The sequence below is a fragment of the Pongo abelii genome, chromosome 6 (genome assembly GCF_028885655.2).
Source record: "Pongo abelii isolate AG06213 chromosome 6, NHGRI_mPonAbe1-v2.0_pri, whole genome shotgun sequence".
Taxonomy (NCBI): Eukaryota; Metazoa; Chordata; class Mammalia; order Primates; family Hominidae; genus Pongo; species Pongo abelii.
The window spans coordinates 91,938,943-91,962,691 of record NC_071991.2 but is presented as its reverse complement, the minus strand read 5'-3'; the positions used below and the strand labels follow the sequence as shown (position 1 = coordinate 91,962,691).

General features: G+C 33.7%; 1 long non-coding RNA gene across 1 annotated transcript in view; it reads left to right on the top strand.

Moving 5' to 3' along the window:
• The window catches only part of LOC100937327 (uncharacterized), a 50,930-nt gene that overhangs the window by 10,497 nt on the left and 16,684 nt on the right, over positions 1–23,749 (top strand). Inside the window, exon 2 of the long non-coding RNA XR_002915826.2 lies at positions 5,819–5,925. This is a non-coding gene — a long non-coding RNA (uncharacterized LOC100937327). The remainder of the gene's footprint in view (positions 1–5,818; positions 5,926–23,749) is intronic.

The window sequence follows — 23,749 nt, the reverse complement described above, 5'->3', positions numbered from 1 at the left end:
ACATTTTGCTATTTATATATAATATCCTGCATATGTTGTCTCTTTCTTAGATAAACAATCACATATTATACCCATTTTTCTTGAACTTGCTTTCTATATCTAACAATATATATTGGAGAAAACTTCTTAGTAGTTTATTGAGGTATTCCTTTTGTCATTTTAGTATTATCTAGATTTCTATTGTGTTACTATACTGTGTTTATTCAACCAACTCCCGTATCATACTAATGTGCATTTGTTTTTTCCCAGTTTTTACAATTCAGATATTGCAGCATAAATGGCATTGTACATATTGTTCTCTTTTTCATATTTTTGTCAGTATATCTTTGGGACATGTTCTTCAAAGTGGGATTGCTGGGTCACAAGACAAAGGCATAAATGTTGCTAGACTTTATTAAATTTCCCTTCAAAGTTGTTTTGAACATTTTGCATTTTCATCATCAATATATGAGACTGTTTTATTCATCCTTACCCACAGAGGACATTGTCAAACTTCTGGATTTTAGCCAATTCAATATGTGAGAAATTGGATCACAGAGTATTTTAATTTGCAGTTCTCTTATTATGAACAAAGCAGAACTTTTTTTCATATCTTTAAAGGCATTTATATTTTCATTCTTTGTGACCTATCTGTATATTTAGCCTATTTTCTATAGTGTTAAGACTTTATTTTTAGAAGATGTTAATATGTCTCATATACTACCTTTTTTTGTTGTGTGCGTTACGTATTTCCAATTTCTCATTTGCCTTTTACATTTTTTTGCATTTACAAATTTTTATATGAACAAATTTATCAATATTGTCTACTGTTTTGTCTATAAGTTGTCATAGTTTGAACAATTTTCTCCATTCTAGATGTACAGTGAAATTAACCTCTGTTTTTACCTAGCACTGGTATATAGTTTTTTAATTTTAGATTTTAATCCATTTAAAATTTATTCTGGCATAATAGGTAAGAACTGGAACAAAACTTACTTATTTTTTCTTACATGGCTATTTCATCACAAGATCTTAATTATTAAAAACTAGCATATTTTACTCACTGACTTGAAGTCTCATCTTTGTCTTATACCAAATTTATATTCACAATTTGGGCTATTTCTGGAATACCTATTATAGGGTACCAGTTTTAATCATATGAACTTGTTGAAGTTAATGAAGCAGCTGTCCAGAAGAATGTCCTGCCTCTTGGGTTTGTCTGCTTGCTTCCTTTTGAGATATTTTACTTTATTTCTCATTTTGCTAGAAGTCAAATATAAAAAGCTTTATGAAATCAAATGAAGCATTTTTGACTAGAATAAAAACTGATAAAATTATATCCTTCATAGTACATCATAGTAGAATTTATGTAATATCAGTTTGACCCACCATTAATGGTACTATAATTTGTCACTAAACAAGTCAACACAGATCATCTCTCTGTCATACATTTTTCCTTGAAATTTGTAGAAATAAAATTTATAATACATCAAAAATTAGTTAATTTTAATTAATTAAACTTTATTTATAATTTAAAAATAAAATTTATCAATGAATTGTTTAATATAGATTGACATATTTTATAAAAATAATACTCAAACTATAAGATAAAAAATTGAAAATATGTTATGGCAGCTAGAATTATGGTTGCCTAATTTTTAAAAAATTATCTGTAGTTTTCTGTTTTCACCTACTTTTATTTTTAAAATTATGTTAATACTTATACTGTTCTTAAGGTAAGGATCTAAACTTGCCTTAATAATGATACAAGTATTAAGACTTATTATATCAAATCATACCAAATCATCATATAATCAGTAGACATTTTAATGACAAATGAATGATTTAAATAATTTTTCTTTTTACTTGTCCCTTTATTCTAGGCAGACAAAGCAAATTGCCAAAAAAGAGATCACATTCAACAAAGATATGTGAACAATTTTTTAAATTGATAATTGTAAACTATGAGTTTCAAAAATATTTTTGTATTCAATTTTACTAGAATAATTGAGTATATATAGTATATATTTTGATAAATAATTTTTAAACAATTTTTTTCACCTTTTAATGAGATCATGGATATTTCCCCTCTAATTATTTTATGCATACATGGGTTAACATATGACTTGTTTCTAAAATCATGCAAGATGCAGCCTTAATTGTTTTCCCTTTTTTATTTTCAGAAATGTCAGCAGTTACTAACATTTTTCATATTTCAAATAAATAAATAGATGGGAATACAAGGAGTTCTACCATAGATGTATCACTTAATTATCTAAATCCCTTCTGTATTGTATGTGAAAACTGTATTGTGATCATTTACCAAACATTGCTTTTAATGATTTATTAACTGACAACCTTATCTGACCATCTTTCATTTTTGTTGAAAGCAAATATTGGAAAGCACTTGAATTGTAAAAGCATTTGTTACCCAATCAGCAAAGTCATGCACATCCTCAATTTTGGGGAAGTCTAAAAATTGACATGACCAAGATCTGTCCAATGTCTTAGTTTTCATACACGTGTTAGAAGTTGAAGGATGCTTCTTAGGCAACAGTGAATTTCATTGTTTTTTTTGTTTAGTAGTACAAAGTAAGTGAGAATGAATGATGGCAGGGAGTTGGTCAGAAAGTGTGGGAACTGACAGAACATCTTTACAGCAAGTGTCTTCTCAGGCAAATAGATTTTGCAAATAGTATCTATGAAAGTGAGAATATGATCTGGAAAGTGACTGCCTAAAAATCGTCCATGTCAGCTTCTCCCTTGGTAAGTATGTATTCCCGGGTACACATGTCTCTCAGTTTGAAGAACACTGTCCATAGGATCCCACAAAGTCACGTGCGGTGCCTTTCAAAAGAAAAGAAATGTTGATAGAGGAGATGCTGATAAGTTTCAATAAACTAATTCAGGAGCCAGCACTTCAAATTTGTTTTGATCATCGTGGGTTTAAATATATATATATATATATATATTCTGGAAGCCTGTGTTGTCTCTTTCCTTAGAAGACTCTAAAAATGGTCAACTGGAATCTGTTTCTCCTTTGCATTAACCAGCTTGTGTTAATCAGCTCGGTTAGAACCTCTGCCTATTCGCAAGGACAGAGGGCTTTCTGTATCCTGGGTTCTTGCCTTAGTGTACTGGAAAAATCGGATCACACATGAGCTTGGAGAATGAGGGCAAAGTTCTGTTGACTGGAAGTAGATCTCAGTAGCTCTCATTGAGTTGAATGGGGAGGACAGCAGGGGATGGAGTGGGAAGTTGGAATTGAGCCGCCCAGCGGCCAGACTCTCCTTTTGCAGAATTCCCCTTGGCGTCCGCGTAGTTCCGCTATGGATGGCCTTCCAGGATCTGACGATGTGTTCTGCCAGTGTGTTCCTCTCGACATGTAGCCGCTTGTGTCTGTGCCCACTAGGATTGGGGTTTTTATAGGCACAGGACTGGGGCGTGGCGGGCCAGGGTGGTCTTGGAAAATGCAACATTTGGGCATGAAAACAGGAGTGCCTGTCCTCACCTAGGTCCACGGGCACAGACTCGAGGGTGGAGCTCTAGCCAGGGACCCACCCTTCTCTACCCAGCACTTCCCTGCCCACCTGCAGTATCCTGTGATATGTACTTCTACACAGTTACACATTATATTTAATATACTATTTAACATATTATACATTAGTGCCTAAGGAAAGTACATAAAAAATTCCACCTAATATTTGGTATGGTTTTTGGCAAGAGGAACTGTAGCCTTCTCTGTGATCAATTACTGTCATTACCAACTTAGATTACTTAAAAGGTAATCAGGAAAGCATTGGTAGTAAAATGACATACACGTGTTAAAGTACTTAAAATGTTGTATAGGATGAGATATGGTAAATTGGACAGAGATGACAAAATGAATGGAAAATGGCATGGAGGCTAAGCATGATGATAATGTGTCTTATTCAATTCTACAATTTAATGATATTTTGATTTAAGGTTAGATACAATCCAAATCTCTGAAATTTTAGATTATTAGCAAATGTAAATTATTTTTTAGTTTTCCCCAAAAAACTGAATTAAGTTACTTATAGTGTATTAAATGGGGCCATTTGTACATTCAATAGCTCTATTTAATCAGAAACACTCAAACTGTTTCCTTGAAAACATATAAGAGTGTAAATAATAGTGGAAAATGAACTTGGCAAGGTATCTTTGGAGCTTGCCAAACCCCAGACATCTTAGAAATGCTTGAAGATGTTATAATGAACAAAACATACTACCAGTCCGCTGAACCTTGGCGATATGTGTCAGGAAAGCAGACAAAATACCAAATATGTTATCATGTTTTCACTTAACCAAAGCCATCCTTTTGCATTTGAATTTTACTAAAGACTTATCCCATTTTTAGTTCAGCTCTGAGATGAATTAGTGTGTTAATTAAACCAATGGCAGATTCCAATAAAACTTTTCATCAGTTGCTTATAATAATCTCTGAAATGGAATTGGGCATATATGCTTTGAAGACTTTCACAAAAGGACACAACAGCATTTAATGAGTTGTCTAAACTTTATATTGGGGAATGAATTTCCTACCAGTGGTACATGGAAGTTCTTGCATTAGAAAAATGTTAGCAAAAACACACACCATATGCTCCTGTTGCAGGAACTTTGAGAGCCTTATTATGTCTCATAGTAGACACAGAGCAGTACAAATTCGTATTTTTACCTTGTACGCTGTCTATTCTTCATGTCAAATGTGTACAAAATGAGTTCCTCTTCTACTGATCCAAGACTATTTTCTTCTTCCTTTTATTACCTGAAGTCTACTTCTATGTTATCATTCTTTTATATGAATTGAAATTGAACACATATTTTATGCAGTACATCAAGTCCAGCATAGCTTATTTATATATGCATTATTTTGCTTCTAATAAGAGAACAATCCACAATCCATCCTACATTATATATTATCTGAAGTGGGTTAACAAAGAGGGGATTCTAGAATATATGAAAACTACTGGGTGAATGTTCTGTTTTTAGTTTGCTGCTTCCATTTGGATGCCTCTAAACTGAGCTAAGAGGAACTTTCTTTGATTTCATTATGAAGAATTACTAAAAGATTTCTGACATTCAGGTGAGAGGGCAGAAGGAACCAAGAGACATGTAAAGCTAGCAGCATGCAGCTCATTCTCATTTAGAAATATCCAAAAGGCTCAGCCACAAGTGGAAAAACCACCGGAATGCCAAGAGTGCAAATGTTTTAAGAAGACAAGAATTCTAATTAGTCTGGATGGGAAACTCAGCATGACGTTCGATAGCTGGTTTGATGTTTAGAGTCATTACACTGAACTGTGTCGGTAGGATTATACAATACTATTGTGATAATACAAATGTTAAATAAACCACCTACCACAGAAATTTCTAAACAGAACTTTACAGTTTTTGGAGCAAATAAAAAAAATCTTAGTATTTTTCTTTGTTAGATTTCCTAATGAATTTAGCAGTCTCTACACTTAGCAGGAAATCTGGACTGATCATTTGAGGCCTGTTTTCTTTATACATTTTGGAGTATGGGTTTGCTTTTGGACACCTAATAAATCATGATCTAACATCTAAGAGAGACTTATTGCTATATTGTGAAATCAAGGGAAGAAAAAAAAACAGTGTAAATACTTGGACTATCTTGCTATGTTCTTTGACATATAGGACAGTAATGAACCAAAAAGCAAAATTCTCTAGCAGTGATATGTTAGTGCCCCAGTCTTATTATGTGGAGTTAGTAATGGTTTTGTGTTTGAAAATGTTAAGCCTTACCTTGTTTGTAGTTCACCAAGGAATACGACCATATGTGATGCTTTTTCTGTTTCAGGCAATGCCCCCACTGCTGGATAGATTGCTGTTGACAGCTTTTGACCAGAGGGAGCCATTAGATTTTGCTGGCTAGCAAACAATTATAGCTTTGATATGAGCTACAAGGTAAAGATTAAAAGGAATACCAATGCCTAAAAATATGCTAGGCCTGTGTGGTCTCTAGTCCCTTCTTGTGCAAATGAAAAATTGTTTAGATGTGCAAACTAACAAAAGACAAAACCAAAAAAAGCCAAACTTTTTAGGATTTGAACAAAGGTCATCTGAATGGCGAAAGATCCCTTTAAGAATAGTAGAGACTTCATACCATTATAAAGAATTCAAAAGTTTCATTTAAAGATAACAAATACCTTTCAAATGATGCTATTAGTAAGGTAGGTTTAAAAATAATTTTTATATTTGGAAATGTGCTGCTTTTATTTCTAGCAGTGTAGTCTTAGGGGAGCAGTTATATCTTACATATTATGGTGCAATAGTGCATTTAAACTGACTAGGCATATGGGTCAATGAATGCTGTCAAACAATAAGATAAAAAGATTGTTCATATTATTTGGACATTGCTGAGCATAAGCTAAATCCATAGTTTGTTAGTTTGAAAACATTGCTTGGAATAGCAAAAGAGACAGGAACTATGGCAAATTTAGTATTTCATAGATCCTGATATTATAAGAAAAATCAACTTAAACATTTTTATAGGTAAAGCCTATCTTCCTTTGGCAGAAAAGAACCTTACTTAGATTCTGAAGGGGATCTTACAGAGAAAAGATAAAAATACTAACTTTTTTGTGTGTGTGTGGAGTGTTCTGTGCTCTGAGATTTTCAAAAATTGGAAGTAAATAGTAACCTATGAGTTCAATTTTAAAAAAGTAAAAGCTTTTGATGTCCTAAGACAAATGCAAACTTCCAATCTTTTACTGTGGTAAAGTGAGATACATTACTGCTTATAAAAAGTCTATAGATTTGATAATTTGTCAAAGTACTAATATATCACTTAATTTTTGTTTTGTTTTTAACTGCATGAATATTACAATCATTTTTCCTCTGGTTATTTTCATGAGTATCTATAAGTATAAAGTAGAAACTGATGTATTAAACATAACATATTTAGGTTGACTAAAGTATGAAAACTGATATGGTTTGGATGTTTGTACCCTCAAAATCTCATGTCAAAATGTGACCTCCAATGTTGGAGGTGGACCTGGTGGGATGTGTTTGGATCATGAAAGTGAATTTCTCATAAATGACTTGATGCCATACTTGTGGAAACGAGTGAGTTCTCACTCTTAGTGCATGCAAGAGCTAGTTGTTTAAAAGAGTCTAGCACCTATTTCCCTGTTCTCTTGCTCTCTCTCCCACCACGTGGCAGGTCTGCTCCCCCTTCACCTTTTACCATGAGAAGTTTCCTGAGGGCTCACCAGAAGCTGAGCAAATGCTGGTGTCATGTTAGTACAGCCTGTAGAATCATGAGCCATATCTCTTACATTTATAAATTACCCAGGCTCAGGTATTCATTATAACAATGCAAAACATATTAGCACAAGAGTTAAAAATGCATAGTTTTATCATTTTATGTTGTTTTCAAATATAGGCATCTTGTATAAATACAAATCTGCCTTACTTTTGAACAAATCCATATACTAAATATTTTCCCTCGCATTGCCTCTTACAAGATTTCTGAAACAACTTTAGTCTGTTTTAATGTGTTTGCTACCCTCTTCAGTTAAGACCAATAATCTGGCTTTTGGAAATGAAAATATGATTATCGTACAATTTCCATGATGACAACAAAAAAAAATCTTTTTTGGATTCCCTGGATCCAAAATTACTATTAAATAACCTGCATAGGTGAGAGAGATGACTTTCTTTACAATAATATGGAGCCACTTAGAACCACTTCCTACTCCATGTCTGAAAGATTGCCTTAATGGACAGTCTTCCTCCAAATTTTGGGTTTATGAAAGGTCTGGCTGTCTGGCATGTAGAACCACAAGTAGGCAATTGCATTCTCATTTGGGTTATTTTCCAAAGTACGCCATTTTTTCCCACTTTGCTTGTATTTCTATATCTGTTAATGGAGGATAACAATACTTAGCACATGGGTTGTTACGAGGCTCCTAAATTGCTTTGCACACTGTCTGACATATGGTAAGTGCTCAAAAACTTAGCTAAAAAAAAAAAAAAATTCAAATCTCTACCATGTAGATGTAGATATTACAAGTAAAAATCATTAATATTCTTTAAAAGAATCAATAGAAGCTTACAGTAGCTAATAGTCTATCCAATCTCTAATATAATATGCACATTTTAAACATTCTGATAAATGGATTAATATATATTTGAAAGAATCCAAATTAATTGAAACAACACAAAGAAAGCACTCAAATTTTATAAATGAATGAATGAAGTAAACATTTTTATGTTAAAGAATACTGAAAGAGGAAGTAAGCTATACATTACATTGTACTGCTAGATGTATTTTGATCATTTCTTGGTTTTGTATCTGCTTCGGGTGTTTACACATATCTCTCTGTGTTGGTGACTTGACTTTCTTCATTCTTCTACCCCTTACTTGAACCTTTTCCTTTTCAGTTTTCTTCGTCTCTCTACATTTGCCTAAGTGAGAAAGCTTAGTGTCACCCTTCAAAAGCTTCCTCTTCACTTTCCATATGCAGTCTGTCACAAAGATATGGGAGTGCTGGGAAGGAAAGAGCATAGTCCATTTAAATGATATGGAAGGTGGGAAGAGAAGTGCTGGATAGAGAAAGGCAGGTCCTTGGCTAGGGTTCCACCCCAACGGACTTCGGTGAGGACAGGTATTTCCTGCTCAAATGTTGCATTTCCCAAGACCCTGCCATGCCCCCATCCTGGGCCTATAAAAACCCGAGACCCTAGCATGCACAGAGGTGGCCAGATGTCGAGAGAAGCACATCAGCTGAAGAAGACACAAGCGGCTGGTTGTGGAGAGGAGCACACCAGGAGAGGAGCACACCAGGGGAGGAGCATGCCAAGGGAGGAGCACACCAATAGATGCCAGAACTCAGGCAGGCCATTCACCAGTGGAACAACACAGAGTTCGGCTGGAGTAGTCGGAGAAGAGTCAGGCTTGACTCCAGGGGAAAACCATTTCCCTTCTGGCTCCCAGATCTGCTGAGAGCTACTTCTACTCAATAAAACGTTGCACTCATTCTCTAAGCCAACATGTGATTCGATTCTGCCAGTACACTAAGGCAAGAAACCCGTGTATATAGGAATCCCTCTGTCCTTGTGATAAGGAAGGGAGTCTTATTGAGCTGGTTAACACAGGCTGCCTATAGATGGCAACTAAGAGAGCACCCTGTTACACACACCCACTGGGGCTTCAGGAGCTATAAACATTCACCTCTAGACACTGCCGTGACTTCCGATCCCCACAGTCTGTATGCTCCCCTAAAGGTTTCAGCAGCAGGGCACTGAAGAAGCGAGCCACACATCCCCATCACATGCCCTGCGAGGGGGAAAAGGGAACCTTTCCCATTTTAATGATTCCACTTCAAACTATATCTTAGAGTGGTCCACATTCTTCTGCCTACACTACCATCGTTTCTTTCCTGAAGAACAACAACCACCTTCAACTTTGTGTCTCCTAGACTCTTTTTACTTCCTTTAATCTAGTCTTCCCATAATCTAATGCAATCTTAAAATATAAACTTGTTTTCTGCATTTCCCTTCTTAAAATCATTTGATTGGTTTCTTATTGTGTGTGAATAAATTGAATATTCCTTGCTATGGTGACCTTCTCTCAGGCCCATATCATCTTTCACTGTACTCAAGCCAAAGTGGCTTTTTTCCTATTTCTAGAACTATTCAAACTCTTTTTGTTATCAGAGCTTTAATATCTGCCCTTTCTTTGCCTCAAATGCTATTTTCCCAACTGTGCCTCAGGAAATATCTATCTAAATAAAAAGTCCGAGTTTTAAAAGCTGAAGTGTTTGAGAGAACTATCCTAATTGAACAATGTAAGTTACATTATTTCTGTTACTCTGCTTTACAGACTCACTGTTATTTTGCCTGGTAGACTCAATGTATTTATTTTTTCTTAGGACCTATTTACTGTTTTTTCTATTTGTTTTCCTAAGAAATTGATCAAACAGAAAAGTACAGGCCACTAAGAATACACAATAGTTTTCCTGCCACTGAGATTTAATCTTATATACACTGTCCAATTTTCTTAAATACATTGCAATAAAAAGTTACCAACATCAGCATTTCTAGAGGGCATGTTTGTTTTCACGCTTTCTGGCAATGTATGGAGCTGTTATACTGTCCCAATCCTTGTTAACACTAGCAACTCTCATGAGAAGTAAATGAAGTCTCCTAGTTTTAAATTGTTTACTGATTGCTATTTTCTTAGGGAACTTTCCCCGTGTTTACTGCTTAAATATCCTTATTCTTCTTTTGTGACTTGCCTTCATAATATTTGTCTATTTTCTTCTTGAGTTGTACCACCCTCTCACACCACCATTATCAGCTTCTGGGAGATTTTTATATGTTCAGCATCTTATCATTTGTTTATAATGTATGTTGCAAATATTTGCTCCTAGTGTGTGTGTATTTAATTCGATTTACTTTTTTGTTTTACAGCATCTTTAGTTACATAGGGATAGTTCATTGTAGTGTAATAAAATTATCATTTTTTAATTATGGAATTTAAACATTACGAAGAAGAATTGGGTCACACTTAGGGGTAGAAAGGAATAAAAAATTGCCATTAGGACTTCTAAATCTGAAATTCAAATATGAAGATGCGGCACTGTGGGGAATGTGAGGCTGCAACACAGGAAGGACCCATGGGACTGAGAGGAAGGAGAAGCTCAAAGAGGAAGAAAAGAGGCACAAGCTGAGAGAATGTAGCAACCTGTGGAGTTCTAAGGCTGCAACTTCATTAGCATTGCAGTAGTTTAGGGAAGGAGTATGAAAAGAGTATAGGGTGGGTATTGAGATCTAAGAGATAGTGCTAGAAGGATTAAGTGATGATTTTTCAGGACTAACCCAAAGCTAAGAACTGAAGACAGGTTTGAGAAAAATGTTTTTAATATGAGCTCAAGGCCCCCAAATGAGTGAAGAGAAAAAGGAAAATGGGCAGATGAAAAGTGTATATGCAATATGAATCCCAATAGAGCATTCTGTGCTTGCTGTTTTCTCAAGACTGGATGATCTGTGTTGTGCATCCAGTCAATGTCTGGTGAGTATGACCTAGATATGAATGAAGTCCCTGTCACGCCTCAGTTAGTTTACACACCATAGATCATACATGCTTTCACTATAATTCCCCACTCATGGCACAGTTCCACTCAATTGTGAGAAAACCCCTCAGTTCCCAGCTTCTCCCTAGGGAGGAAGCTGGACTGTGAATTAAACATTCCACCTTTTTCAGCTATTTATTGAGGAACTGGCTTTTTTTGTATCACCTGTCTAGGAGCACTGACAGAACCCAGCATATACCAAACATCTAAGGGCTACTGTGAACAAAGGCAGTGGTTTGACCTAGAATGTGGACATTCACCACAAATCATTTCACTAACTCTGCATATAGTAAGTGGTTAAAGAAGAGCCTCAGTTCATAGCTTTTCACTGGAAAGAAAATAGTTGAACCACAAATCCAAGGTTCCAAATTTTTCAGGAGCTGCTCAAGAGTCTGGCTTCTGTCTTGCTTTTCTTGGAGTGCTGACAGAACCAGTCACAGTCTAGAAGCCTGATGGTCACTGAAAATAAGTAGTATTTTTTAAAATTTCATTTTTCTTTCATTTGAATATTTTATTGTTAAAAATTCCATTTATATTGAAATAGAGATAAAAAGCAATGCATAAAATTACAAAATTTCCCTTCCAACCATCTCCAGCTTCTTACTTGTGGGTTCTATTTCTTAATAGCAACTACTGTTTACTGTTTTGTTTTTAGTTCTTCTGGCTGTTTCTTTCATGAATTTAAATTATATGTTCATCCCTGTATTTTTGAATAATCTATGCTAAATAATGTCTACGCGTTTTGATTAAAAAATTAAAAATTATTTTACTTTTAACGTTATGTCACCTCTGAAACCTCTCTTCATTGTTGGAAATATTTTTATTTTTACCTTTTTATAGATTATGTTTACTTTTTAATTGACACATAATTGTACCTATTTATGGGGTTTAAACAGGCACAAAAGCAACCTCCATCAACCCCCTCCCCTGCCTAGGGAAGAGTGAATGAGTGAAAAAACTTTATATTCTATCTTCTCCCTGGGGAGGTAAAGAGTTGGACAGTGAACCCAATAATCTAACTCTCTGGGTTCTATGTGAGAGAATGGCTTCTATCTCTGCTATCTTGGAGCAATGGCAGGATCTGTTGTACTCTAGACACCTGAGGGTGGCTGGGAACTACGATAGCAGTATGGACTACCACAAAGATTTGGGAGATCAACAGATAATCTGGCCAAACTGATTGAAGAAGGTCTTTTTCTGCACAAGGCAAATATGTGAAGACTGAGTGAAGTGTTTTTTTTTTTTCCAATGTGTAGATCATACCAACGTATAAAGTAAAGGAAATGAAGAAACAAGAAAACACAATCCAAATAAAGCAACAAGATGAAACTCCAGAAACCAATCCTAATAAAACAGATAAATATAAATTAACTGACAGAAAACGTGCAATCACCATTATAAAATGTTTAATGAGTTCAGGTAAACAATACAAGAACAATAGAAGAAGTTAAACAAGCAGATATAACATTTTTAGAAGAACAAAACTGAAATCTTGAAGCTGAAGAATATAATAACTGAAATAAAAATGTAATAGAAAAATTTCAGCAGCAGACTAGAGCAGTCCGAAGAAATAATCAACAAACTCAAATACAGGTCATTTGAAATTATAGAGAGAGTTGCAAAAAGAAAAAGAAATGAAAAATAGTGAAAAAAAGCTTAAGGGGCTTATGGGAAAACATTAAGCAGATCAATATATGCATTATGGAAATTTCAAAAAGACAAGAGAGAGAGAGAAAGAACCATAAAGTTTTCTCAAAGAAATAATGGCTGAAAACTTCTAAAATCTGGGGAAGAAACTGGAAATCCAAATGCAGAAAGCTCAAAGGATTCTAAATAAGATGCACCAAAAAAGAAAAGGAAAGAAAAACACGCCAAGACACATTAAAATCAAATTGTCAAATTCAAAGAAAATTCCAAAATCAGAAAGAGAAAGGAAACTTTCACATACAAAGAATCTCTGTAAGACTAACAGCAGATTTTTACCTTTCAGGCCAGTAGTTAGAAGGATGATATATTCAAAGTGCTGAAAGAAACTAAAAAACTGACAACCAAGAATATTATACTCATTAAAACTATGTTTCAAAATTGAGAGAAACAAAGATTTTCCCAGGCAAACAAAATCTGAATAATTTTATTACCACTATATCTGCCTTAGAAGAAGTACTAAAGGGATTTTTTTTCAAGTTGAAATGAAAGGATGCTAAACCATAACATGACAGTATATGAAAGTATAAAACTAACTGGTAAAGGTAAATATACAGACATATATAAAATGCTGTAATAGCGGTGGATAAATAACTTTTTATTCTAGTATAAAAGCTAAAAGCAAAAAGTATTAAAAATGACAGTAGGTAAAAATATGTTAATAGATACACAATATAAATAGGTTGAAATTGTGACAAAAATAACAAAGTGTGGGAAAGGGAGAAATAAATATGTAGAGTTTTTGTATGCAATTGAAGTTAAGCTGTTATCAAGTTAAAACGACTCATATAACTATAAGAAATTTTATTTAAATCTCATTGTAACAACAAAGAAAAAATATATATAAATTACACAACACAAAAGAGAAAGTAAAGAAAGCATATCAATAAAAAAAATCTACTGAAGACAAAGGAACACCACACAAGTGGAAGAGTGACAGAACAAAAAACAAAACCTCATAGAAAGCAATAACAAGATGGCCAGAGCAAATTATTTTCTAATAAATAATTACTTTAAATGTAAAGGGATTAAAGTACTCAAGCAAGAAGCATTGAGGGGTTGAATTAATCAGAAACAAATATGATCAATCCATATACTATCTACAAGAAATTCGCTTTATGTTTAATGATCCTGAAGTGAAGAAATGGAAAAGATACTCCATGCAAATGGTTGCCAAAAGATAGCAGAAGTGGCTAGACTTAGATCAGGCAAAATACACTTTAAGTAGAAGACCTTCGCAAGAGATAAAGCAGCACATTATATAAGGATACAAGAGTAAAATTGTCTGAAAGACATTATATATATATATAATTATGATGTTGCATATGTATGTGTGTGTACTCAACATCAGAACATATAAATATATAAAGTAATCATTGACAGACCCGAAGGAAGAAATTGACTGCAATATAATAATAGGAGACCAGAAACAGCAAATATGGACAAAAGTATCAATCAATAGATCTACCAAACATACACAGAGCACTCCACCCAACAGTAGCATATATATTGAGTAGAGTATACATTCTTCTCAAGTGTACATAAAACATTTCTCAGGGCAGATCACATTTTACATCACAAAAGAATCTTAACAAATCAAAGAAGATTGAAATCCTACCAATTATGTTTTCCAATCAGAATGGAAGAAAACTAGAAATCTACAGCAGTAGGACAACTGGAAAATACACAAACGTGGAAACTAAACAACACAATTTGAACAACCAATGAGTCAAAGAAGTAATCAAAATGGAAAATAGATAGTATCTTGAGACAAATGAAAATAAAAACACAACATAGAAAACTTATGGGATGCAGCAAAGGCTGTGTGTACTAAGGAAAGTTTATAGTGATAAAACACTAACATTAAAAAAGAAGAACACAAATGAACAAATTAACTTTAAACCTCAAGGAATTGGAAAAAACAGCCGAAGCCCAAATTTAGCATAAAAAGGAAATAATAAATATTAGAGCAAAATATATAAAGAATAGAAAAATGATAGGAAAAAATAAACAAAACTGAGGGTTTTTTTAATGAAGTATTTATCTTTTCAAAGCTAAACAAAACCTGTAGCTAGACTAAGAAAAAAAGGGAAGATTTAAATAAACAATCAGAAATAAAAAAGGAGACATTGAAACTGATGCCATGAGAATGAAAAGGATAATGAGAGAATATTACCATTGTAGGCTTTCTGAATAACCTAGAAAAAAATGAATCAAACCCTAGAAAGATACAGCTTACCAAGATTAAGTCAAGAAGACATAGATAACTTTACTGATGAAATACAGATAGATTTAAAGAAAAATTAATGCTAGGTCTTCCCAAACTCTTCCAAAATATTGAAGAAGAGGGAACACTCCGAAACTCATTTTATGAGGCCAGTATTACCCTGATAACACAGCAAGACAATGACACAACAAGAAAAGAAAACTGCAGGTCAATAACTCTGATGGATATAGAATTTAAAATTCATAACAAAATACTAGCGAACTGCATCCAACAGCACACTAAAATGCTCATACACCACGACAATGTAGATGTTATTTCTAGGATGCAAAGATGACTCAACATATAAATATCAATATAATATACCACATTAAAAGAAGGAAGAATATACATTACATGATCATCTTAATAGATGCACAGAAAGCATTTGAAAAATTCAACACACTTTCATGATAAAATCTCAGCAAATTAGGTATAGAAAGAAATTACTTTAACATAATAAAGAACATACATGAAAAATCCATGGCTAACATCACATTCTATGGTGAAAAACTGAAAACCTTCCCTCTAAATTCAAGAATGAGGCAAATACGCCTATTCTTGTCACTTCTACTATAATAATAAATGTCCTAGCAAGAGCAATTAGACAAGAGAAGGACATGAAAGTCCTCAGAAAGAGAAAAAAGAAGTAAAATTGTCCCTGTTTGTGGATGACCTGATCTCACATATTGAAAATCCCAAAGACTCCACCAAAAACCAAAAATGAAAAAAATATTTCAGAATGAACAAATAAAACAATAAAATTGAAGGATGCAAAATCAAGATACAAAAATAAGTTTTTTATAGTAAGTTTTTGTGTTTCTATGCATTAGCAATGAAATATCTGAAAAGGAGATTACCAAAACAATCCCATCTAAAAAAGCATTTAAAAATACTCAGGAATAACCTTAACTAAGGAGGTGAACAATCCTGTGTAATGAAAAGTACAAAACATCAATGAAACAAAGAAGACACAAGTTGAAATACATCCTGCACTTATCAATTGTCAAGCATAATGTTTTTAAAATATCCATAACCAAAATAATCTACAGATTCAATGCAATCCCCATACAAATTGCAACTGTTGTCTTCACAGAAGTAGAAAAATAGCTTAAAGTTTATCTGGAAGCCCCAAAGACCCCAAATAGCCAAAACAATTTTGAGAAAGAATAAAGCTAGAGGCATCACACTTCTTGATTCCAAAGTATAGTACAAGTCTACACTAATTGAAACAGTATGGTACTAGCATAAAGATAGACATATATAGATCAATAGAGCAGAATACAGAGCCCAGAAATATATCCATACATTTATGGTCAACAGATCTTTGACAAGGGTGACAAAAATATAAAATGGGAAATGATAATTTCTTTAACAAATAGTATTGGGAAAACAACATCCAAATGTAAAAACAATTAATTTGAACCCTTATCTTACATCATACGCAAAAACGCAAACTCAAAATAAATTAAGGCCTTAAATTTAAGACCTGAAACTGTAATAGTAACAGAAGAAAACGTGGAGAATAAGCTTGATGACATTGGTCTTGGCAATGATTTCATAAATATGACACCAAAGGCACAGACACCAAAAACAAAAATGAACAAGTGGGATTACATCTAACTAAAAGCTTGTGTGGAGCAAAGATAATAAGCAACAAAATGAAAAGGCAACCTATCAAATGGGAGAAAATATTTGCAAACCAGATATCCAATGAGATTAATTAACAAAATAAAAAAGGGATTTCTGCAACTCAAAGTAAAATCGTATCAACAAAAACAAACCTACTAATCCTATTTTAAAAATTGGCTAAGGATTTGAATAGACATTTCTCCAAAGCAGTCATACGCATGGCCAGCAGGCCTATGAAAAGATGCTTAACATCACTAATCATCAGGGAAATGCAAATAAAAACCACAATACAAGTTATCACTCCACACATGTTGATATGGTTAATATTAAATAATAATAATAATAATAACAAATCTTGGCAGTTAAGAAATTGAACTCCTGTGAACTATTGGTAACGTAAAATGGTGCAGCTCTTATGGAAAACAATATGGGATTTTTTCAAAAAATTTTAAAAAAGAACTAAAATATGATCTAGAAATTCTACTTCTAGGTATTTATACAAAAGAACTTAAGTTAGGATCTCAACAAGATAATGCATTCTCATGTTCATTGCACCATTATTCACAATGTCACGGTGTGGAAACAACTTTAATGTCTATCAGCAGGATGGGTGGATAAAGAAAATATGATATATAAATACAATGGAATATTTTCAGCCTTAAGAAAGAATTTTTGCCATATGTGACAATGTGGATGAACCTTGAGTACCTTATGCTAAGTAAAATAATCCAGACACAGAGAAGCACATTCCACTAATATGCAGTATCTGAAATAGTCAAATTATTAGAAACAGAAAATAGCATAATTGTTGCCAGTGTCTGGGGAGGTAGAGTGACATGGGAAGTTGCTAACCCATTGGCATGAAGTTTCAGGAATGCAAATATGTCAGTTTTAGAGATCTATTGCAATATACTGTGCCTGTAGTTAACAATACTGTTATTGGACACTTAAACATTTCTTATGAGGGTAGATCTCATGTTAAGAGGGTATAACTCATGTTATAGTTCTCACAACTATAAAAACTATAAATAAATAAATAAATAAGAGTAGGAGAACTATTTTCTAACTGTCTTACAATGTGCAAGGATCCTCTCTCTGGGACAATACTTCATTTTGTCAGTCAGGTCAGAGAGTGTCAGTTCCATTCCTTTATCAATGAGTTCAGAGTAAACACTTTCAGCCTGTCTGGAATATGAAAGTAGCTGAAAATGTAGAGATTCATTGTCCACTCTCTATGAAAAGAACAGAGTCGCAGAATTTTGGGATTACTATTAACACAGGTTAAATTGTAATCATGGTTCAAAGCTCTCACCTTCCTCAGTATGTGGGAAATCGGGAGCAGTATTCGTTTGGGTACATTAGAGTAGAGCAATAATCCAAAGACCTGTTATATAACTAGAGAGCTTAGACAAGTATGTGTTGTACGCATGATAGTTGATTTCTAGTTTTTACATGCATCAAATAATTGTCAAAGTGTTCTACATTCCACTGCACATAAATTTCCTCACACAGTCCATTGATTTTTTTTTTTTTTGACGAGTAATGATTGAATGTACTATGTTCCAGAAATACGCTGAGGTTATAAAACCTCAGAAATATGCTGAGGTTACAAAAACATGTTAGATGTAGTGCTTGCCCACAAGGAATATTTGAATAAGGGATATAGGCATGTAATTCATAATTATAGTGTTATAAGTGCCTATAATTAGAGTATGGAATGGGTGGTATGGAATTACATAGAAGGGGTATCTAAATAAGGTGAGGTATTAAAAAATATTTTGAAGAGATGAACTATTTCAGTTATACATAAAAAATGAAGAGAATAATGAGAAAGATATAATATAAAAGCTCATAAAGCTATCAAATAGGGGGATTAATAATCGTTAAGGGAGAAAAAACTGTGCTTTAACATATCACTAAGTCTAAGTCATAAAGTAATTACATTTTATATTAATTTTGTTAATTTTGATCATTAAAAAGTGATCTATTTAATTTTTGTGGCAAAGCTGCTCATTGTCCCCCAATATACATTATCTTTTTTATCAGTAAGGGAGCTAGGCCTAGTATAAAGCTTGCAGCTAAGATTGGTCTATAATTGATGATTAAATTCTAGTCCATAGGATATAAACAGGAGCAATGTCCTTAAAAAACAGTAACATATCCTTCTCTATCCCTTCCTCCTTACAGGTGGTGAGAATGCAGACATGTTGGCTGAAGGTGGAACAGTCTTTTCGGACAATGCTGTAATAATTGCAAGTTGAAGATGGCAGAGAAAAACATGGAGGAGCCCAAGTCCCTGCTGGCCCCATGGACCAGCATCCCACTCCCACCCATGGATTAGCTATCCTGGGCTCTTTTTTTTTTAACTGGAGAGAGAAACAAATATGCATATCAGAGTTTTCTATTACTCAGAGCCAAACGATCATAATAAATACAGTTTTATTCTTACAACCCTCATTTAAAAAATATTTTGTAAATGAATGACAAAGTTAAGTAGAATAACAGTTAACATTTCTAGATCACCTCTGGTGGCCTAACACTTTACCTAGGTATATGTATCTCATCTAAGTCTCTCAGCATCCCTTGAGGCAGGCCTTATTATTAGCTGCTCCAATTTACGGGGATGAAGGCTCAAGGTCAAAGAGTTAGTGAACAGATCAATCACGATTTGAACCAGGTAGTTGAAATTGAGTGTCTGGCTCTTCCTGTCTTGCATATTCTGCCTTCCCTAACTAGATACAAACTAAGAAAAACAAAACAATTGAATTTTTTTTCTGAAATCATGAAGACAAAATTAATAAATCATTGAGTTTCCAAAATATATTTTCTGTCCTTTTCACTAGGCATGCAAACTGCAATGTTTCAAAAAACAAAGCTATCTGAAAATAATACATTTTAGATATACATATTCTAGGAATCATGTTCATGAGTTTAAGATAGAAAAAGTTGAAATCTCAACAGCATATAAAAACATAAACTTCTGAAAATATAAATTAAATAACAACTTTTTAAATTACTTTTAAATAGACAGACATCCAATTCATATAACTCTACCATTCCTGTATGTTTTCAACTGATGTATTACTTCTCCTATTATTAATTCAGCAGTCAATGACAGCAGGAACTTTTTACTGTAAAATATAGGTGGTCATATAATTTTCAGTCTGGACTGGACTTAGAGAAAACCTAATTCAATCTGTTTAATTTATCAATAAAAAAACTATTAGAGAATTAGAAGAACTACATGTTGTAGCAACTTAATTACAGTTCAAATCGTATTTAGATCTAGCTCTAATTGTAAATCTAGTAACAGTTTCACTACGTCTCATGTATGAAAAGAATCTTCTGCCTCCATTTGATGGAAAAGTAGGCAATCTGCATAAGATATTTGCAGGCTAAATATCCCTGTACATGTTGAGGGTTTCATGGTGTCTATTATTTGCTTTATTTATTTATTTATTTATTTATTTATTTATTTATTTTTATTTATAGAGATGGGATCTTGCTATGTTACCTAGGCTGGGCTCAAACTGCTGGCCTCCGTGATCCTCTTTCCACAGTTTCCCAAAACACTGGGATTATAGACATGAGCCACCATGCTCGGCCAAGGTGTCTATTATTTGATAGTAGATATAATATTATTTGAAAGTAATAGTAGTTTATTGTACTCAATGTATCAGCCAGGCAAAAGTTTCTAGTCTGGAGATGGTTATTTGTAGGTTTATAAACCACTGAAATTGCATAGCAAAATATTTACATGTAATCGTACATTGTTCTGAGGGAAGAGTACGTATTTTTTTTTAGATATTCAAAGTATTGAATAATTGAAAAACATTGAGAGAAGTGCCCAGTTCAAATGTCCTGATTATCTGCTGAAGCATTTTTTCCTCACCACTTCATTTGCAATTATTTGCTCTTATTTTTCTTTTTTTCTGCCATAATTTGGAAAGTGAGACATAATCCAGATAAAAGGAAAAAAAGGATGTCCATAATTGCTCTGGGACAATTGCCCCATTAAGTAAAACAGTAAAACAAATAAAAACAGAACACAAAATGTGAATGGCTTGGATGAAATAGTTGCAATGAGAAGGCAGCAGTGTGAGTATTCACTGCCGTCATAGAACATACGTGTAATCCTGAGAAAGAGGCAGAAGAGAAATGTTCCTTGAATAAGCTCCCTTCTTATCTTTTAGCAAAAAAAAAAAAAAAAAAGAACTGGTTTTTAAATATCACACCGTTTAGGAAAATGGATCATGAAACACATTTGACTCACAGGTATTTCACATTAACTTATTCTTTAGGTATGGTGATGGCTGAAAGATACAAATGAAATAATTGTTCATGAGACTGTCAAAAACACCAATCATGCAGCACATCTCACACTCTTAAGTAAGAACATTTGGCTCAGTTAGGAGTCTCCATCTAAAAAGAGTTTCAATATAAAGTAAACATGGCAAATGATTTCTCCTCCTTCCTTTGGAGAGGTCACATTTGAGGTTCACCAGCAATGCAAGATGGGAAAGCCTGGCTTGTGCTCACCTGCTAAGAGTTCAACAGAGAGCTTGCACAATCAATGCCTGGTGTTTAATGGGCAGCACTGAATTTATCACCTGAAACTCTAACAAGCTAATAAGCCATTTATTAATTTGTGTTAGTTTGGGTACCATAGAATTGCCCTAACTTGAAAACAACCACCCTCCCAAGATACATGAAAATTCTCAGGCAAAATAGTTGCAGGCATTGCTTTGGAAAATCAAGTTTACCAGGCAGGTTTTGTTGTGCTCCTCTCAGCATGGTTCTTAGTATCTAAAGTGCCACCACATGTTGTAACAATAAAGCTATTGCTTATCAATCAGACCAAGTTGACAACCAACAAATGCTGCTATGAGTTGTTGTAGGCTGGATTACAATCCTCTCCTTGGTAACCCATCCGTGTGTGTCTAATAAGCAGTGTTCAATAATGTTCAGCGTAGTAAACTCATGTAGAAACACTTAGAAATTAAAACAAAAACAACAACAAAACAAACAAAACAAGAAAGAAAGGCCGTGTGTGGAGAAACTTTTCCAGAAACAACTAATTGTAAAAGTACACAGTTTCCACAAAGGGAAAAATACACTCCTTTTTAAAGACTTGAATAATCCTAGACAACACCATGTTTTTTATTAAAACCTAACCTTACAAGTAACACTGAACTATTATTAAAGATTGATGGGCATTCATCACCCTCCTCTTTGATGGAAGGTGTTGATACATTTTTGGTGGTAGCTTAGCTACATCCTTCTTCAACTCTTTCAGAAGTTTTAGATGAAGACCATTTGAACATGTGATTTATGGCCACTTAATTTCTCATATTTTTTCAATCAGGTCTTTGTTTTGATTTCTCTGACAGTTCTCCACCTTCTTTCTTTGTACAAAGTAATTCCAGAGTAGATACTTCTTCATCATCCTGGAAAGCAAGCCAAGCACAAAGCATCCATTCAGTCTCTTTGTATTTTTTGCTATCTCTTTGGAATGTTTCATTCCCAACATCGTCTAATAGGTCAATATAATCTTCAGTGGATTTTGCATTTCTGATATAATTGTCACTTGTCTGAAGGGAATTCTTTTATTATGCACTTGGGAGTGACTTTTGAATTTTTTTTAACATTATCCCTAAAGATCAGTATTGTGGTCTCTGATCACTTCTCCTCCATCTTTTCCAAACTCAAACATTTAACCTTCATATTTACTTTTGTCAGTGTTTACAAATCCCTGATAATGTATCCTTAGACAGGGTATATGGTATTTCTATGTATTTAAATTTCCTACCTTTTTCCTTTTGGACCTTTCTAACTAATCTCCTTGTTGTTGTTTTTCTTAAACTTATCAAAATTTGAGTATCTATATGTGTCCCTTTGATGTAAAGTTTTTTATGATAATGTCAAATGTGATTATGTCATCACTACTGCTAATTTTTAGATTTATCATCTTTTACCTTAGACCAATGAGTCAAAAGTCACAGAAGCTATACCAACACTCTAATTTCCTAAATGATATGCTTGTAAATAAATGTATTTATCCCACAGTGATACAAGTTTCATGACTTAACTACAATGTACAAATCTTGTTATTTTTATGCCACCTTTTAAAATGTGCCACTCATGTCAAAATAGCCAGAACAAGTTTCCCCATCTACCAACCCTGTCCCCAGACTTGCCACTGCTGTCCCATGCTGTATATAACATGCCTTTGTTGTAATGCAAAGTTTATGTCTTGTATTTTAATATGATAAATCAATCACAATGAAACACAGGTTTCTTATTAACACATGTCAATCACTCTTTGGTACTCCACCAACACTTACGTATAGTAACCATAGTTTATCCTTCTTTGTATAAATAAAACAATGTGTCTCTCTCACTTTTCTAATCATTTCAATGTAATGCCTAGTGTCAGACAAACCAAACTAAGCAGTGGTGAACCTATTCTTACTCCTTCCAGATTGAATTAATCTAATCAAATAGTTTTGTATCACCACAAATTCTCTTTTGGAAGAAACCATGAAAGAATTGCAAAATTCCTGGATTAACTGAAAAACATACAAATATTTCAGCGAAATCTTAAAGTGACTTTGTAAAAAATAATAAACCCAGTATATACTTTGCTGTTACTAGGGACATTTGTTCTGAACTTAGATCTTAGACTATTTTATAATCATCTATTTCTCTTATATGGATTATTCAGATTACCAGATCACTTACAGACCTCATTGTCAATATTTCCCAAGTGCCCACAGTTTACAGAAAACACACCTGGCTCTGTATCCATCTGGTAATATTTGCACTTAAATTCAGATTCAGAGTATCCTATCCTTGGAGGGAACTCAGGCCTTTCACAAGATAAACAGGCTTCAGACAAATGTTATGGATGGATTGTATATCTCCCAGATTCACATATTGAAGTCCTAATCCCAAAAGTACCTTGAAATGTGGTCTTATTTGGAAATAGGGTCATTACAGATGTAACTAGTTAAATTGAGGTTATACTACAGCAGGGTAGGCCCCAAAACCA